Raw genomic sequence first — 4,407 nt, 5'->3', positions numbered from 1 at the left:
TTGAATATGAATGAAATTGCTCGTATGTGGAGCAGCATAGAACAAAACGGAAATAAAACACCAAAGAACAAATGGTCTGCATGTTTTCTTTGCTATGAGGAAGCATGTCAAAGAAATTCAGATTCCAAAATTGTTTTGTTAAGAGATTTCATTGGTCAAGGCCAAAGAAAAATGTAAAAAATTTAAAACTTGCTCTCCTCTAGATTCCCAAATCTCACCTTGAAGCAAATGACCTTTAACCTACTCTTCTTTCCCCATCCTATGCTCCTGCATTTCTTCTGTACCTGTTTCTCCTTCTGACCTGCTATTTTTTCCCTTCTGGCTGCCCAGAAACTCCCAAAACTCAACTACCTCTTAAAGTTAAACTTCCCTCAGAACCAGAAAACTCCTCATGGTTAATTATAAGTTCCAGCCCCATTCTATGTGAAGGGCCATTGTCAAAGACTTTCCAAAGGCTAGTCAAGATAGAAATTTACAGAGGGATTTAATATAGTTTTAGGAACATAAACTCCAGCGCTCCCAGATTTATAACAATTAGATGCTACAAGTGTTTATATAATAATATGACATGTATTTGTGAGAATCTCAGATGGAAAATATGGATGGAAAAGGCAAAATGGAAAGAACCTGAGGATAACTTAAATCAGTTGCCATTGAGTTAGTTCCAACTCATGACAACCCCATGCGTTGCAGAGTAGAACTGCACTCCATAGGGTTTTTATGACTATGACCTTTTGGAAGCAGATCGCCAGGCCTTTCTTCTGAGGTGCTTCCAAGTGGGTTCAAACAGCCAACCTTCCAGTTAATAGTCAAGTGCTTAACCATCTGAGTCACCCAGGGACTCCTGAAGATGACTTAAGGAACACTAAGTTTCATAGGGACCCTAAATTTCATAGGTAATTCAAATTTCAATCTGTAGATGTTGGAAAAGGTCTTTTGGAGGCTATCCCAAAGGATTTCCTATAAAAATAGATCGAACTCTAGTTCAGTCTTTGTTAGGGATTGAATTGTGTCCCCCAAAAATATATGTTAACATCCTAACTCCTGTATCTGTGAATGTGATCCTGTTTGAAAATCGGGTTTTTCCTTTTGTTGTGTTGATAAGGTTATACCAGAATAGGGTGGGTCCTAAACTTATTCCCTTCTGATTGGTGTCTTATAAAGGGGAGTACAAACTCAGAAATACAGACACACAGGGGGAAGATAGACAGCAGATGATGACAGACGCAGGTGCATTTACAAGCCAGGGAACACAAAGGATTGCCAGTAGCTACTAGAAGCTGAAACAGACAAAAAAGGACTTTCCTCTAGTGCCAAAGCCCTGATTTGGACTTCTACCCTCTAGAGCTATGAGAAAATAAATTTTTATTGTTTAAAGCAACTCACTTTGGGTATTTTTTCTTATGCAGCACCAGGAAACTAAGACATTCCTGTGAGCAAAGAGAGGATGAGTCCACTGACAGCTCTCATGAAGATCCCTTGGTGGCACCAAAGGTTCTCAAATTGAACCTTGCAAAATTTTTACATGAAATTACCCACCACAGCAAGGACAAAACTGGTCACTGTATGTGACTAACACTTTTGGGGGAACATTATTAAAATTTCTGAATGTGTCTCTGGAGTATGTTTTATATGTCACTAACATAACTGTGGTAAAACTCTAAAGGTGGGACATGGACAAGAGCCAAGACCTCCGTGCTCTTTGAACACCTCTAAATGGTTTTTATATAACTTCCTTCTGCAAGTGGTTTTGAATATACCTTGGTCACTGTTTACTTATTAGGGATGTATTGAAGTCATTTCTTGCCAGGGAGCCATGGCTCTTAGAGTAGCAAAAATTTGATGTTGTGCTTCCAACCTGGGAATTCCAATGTTTACCACAAATGATAAAAAAAGACTGTTTCACTGGGACTATTTTTACAAGGTTTTGCAAAGCTCTGCTACTTGCTTAGAAAATTCACTGTTCATATTATTCCCAATCTTCAGGAAAGGCAGTAAAGAAGAAATGGAATTCTGAAGCCCAAATTAGCATACTTCTCAAGACTTTTAACTTTCATGGCCTAAGATATTTTCATTGTCTGTAATGACAATGAGAACAACTCCTTCTTGGGTTCACCAACTCTCCCCTTACAAGTTAGTAATAGAGTGTCCCATGCACCTCCAATTCTACATTATACACTATGGCAAGCTGACATAACTAAAGAGATTTATGCAATACACCAGACATCAATATGTATGAGCAGCTCTTCTTCAACATCCTCCTAATCAACCCTAGCGTAACCTAAAACTTGGAGACCTAGTCTTCTGGAAGAGACATCAGACAACAATAGCCTATGAATTCCAATGAAAGGACCCTTCCATGTGCTATTTACTAGCATAGCAGTGAAACTCAAAGGGTTGATCATCGGATTCATGTCTCTCAATTAAAGGGAATAAGTCACTCTTGAATCACTGGGGGACTGTCCCGACCAGAAACTTCAAGCTGAGGATTCTAGGGAACCCTTCAGAAGCAGTTGCCAGAAAGAAGATGGCTTCCACTCAAAATCTTTGAACCAAGTATATGATAACATGAGATGTCAACAGCTTCAACCCAAGAGCCATGTAACAAGAACTACAGATTATCACAGTTTAGCCTATTTTGCTCTTTATTTTCCTAGCTTTCTACTTTTGCTGGCTTGAAGATTATCTTTAATTATGTTACCTATAAAGCCTCTATTCAATATTGTTTTTTGCATCTTAGTGCCAGTTCCTTTTAATGAACTAGTTGGTCTCCTGGGTAGGTGGACTCAACAATTAAGTGGTTTTTTAGACAGCAACTATCACAACAAGCCAGAAATCCAGAAATCCAAAATTCTCTATTGCATTGTACCTAGAAAGGGGGTTTACTATCTCCACCAAATACTTGAAGACTTTTATAATAGCTAGATTTTGTAAGCAAATTGCACAGAAATAGAACATGGAAGAAAACCAGGGAACTGACGGTGTATTTGGAAATGGTCTCATAGATCTTACAAGTAAGATATACTATATAAACCCTACCCTGAGCTCTTTTGCTTTAGATAGACCTAATGGTCTTGATGCCTGGTGCCAAATCTTGATGAATGGCACTAGAACATTGCAACTATTTAAAACACCATACAGGTATTTTGTCCAAAACGTATTAATGGTGGTCCCCAACAACTGCTATTGGATTTGCTGCATAAAAGTCCATTGGCTACTATTTGCAAACTGGACAGGGCCTAGTTACTTCAAAAGACTAATACCTGTCTTCAGGATAGTTCCTGGTATTACTCAGGGTCTATTTTAGTTCATTAGTTTCCAGTCTCAGAACAAAAAGTTATAAGGGAATTCAAGAAGTAGAAAAACTGGGCCTCAATATGAGGACCAAATCCCTAATAACCCAAGGGATTTGTGGATTGCTTTCTTTTCTCCTCCAGCCTCTTTAGTTCATGCTTTGCAAGAGGCCTGCTTCAGACGACAATGCCCCCAAGGCTTTAGAATTCCTTCCCCGAGAGGTTCATGAGATTGGTCAGGTAGCAGTTCAAAACAGGGCTATTTTAGATACAACATTGGTGACTCAAGGGGGAGCATGTGCTGTTTTAAGGGAAGAATGTGGTGCTTACATTCTCTGGGATCTTTAATATTACTAAAAGAAGCAGGAGATACACAAAACAATTATAAAATTAGACACTATATCTAACACTCCATGTAAGTTTTTTGGGCTCTCTGGGTTTATTCTCTTGGTTTAATCTAGGCACCCTTTCTTAGTTGAGAAGGAGAAAACAAACTTTCATCATTATTCTTCCTTTGGTATTTGTCTGGAGTCCCCGGGTGGTGCAAACAGTTAACACGCTTGGCTGCTAACCGAAAGGTTGGAGGTTGGAGTTTGGAGTCCACCAAGAGGCACCTCAGAAGAAAGGCCTGGCAATCTACTTGTGAAAAAAAAACTCAGCCATTGAAAATCCTATGGAGCACAGTTTTACTCTGACACACATGGGGTCACTATGAATCTGAATCAACTCGATTGCAACTGGCACAGGTGGTATTTGTGTTATAATGCTTGGATATACGATCCTCGGAGTCTTAAATGCTGCTGTGCAGCAGCTATTCCATCAAATGATCCAACAAATGATCATCCAACAAAAAGAAAATATGACACTGCTAGAAGTGGAAATGACCACTAGAAACTTGATATGCAGTCACAATACCTCCTTACAGCTGTAAAGATCTGAAGTGATTACAGATGTTCATTGTCTATTATTCAGCTTGAGCTGAGGAATAATCACGAGGGAGACACCAGAACTGAAACTGTGTACACCCACACAGCTCAGTGTCTGCATTAACATGACTATTATTCCAGGAAACTCTTGCCTAGGAAGATGAAGCTGCAAATAACATTGTTCAAAC

The sequence above is a fragment of the Trichechus manatus genome, unplaced genomic scaffold (genome assembly GCF_000243295.1).
Source record: "Trichechus manatus latirostris isolate Lorelei unplaced genomic scaffold, TriManLat1.0 scaffold00043, whole genome shotgun sequence".
Lineage (NCBI taxonomy): Eukaryota > Metazoa > Chordata > Mammalia > Sirenia > Trichechidae > Trichechus > Trichechus manatus.
This window is presented reverse-complemented; position numbering follows the sequence as displayed.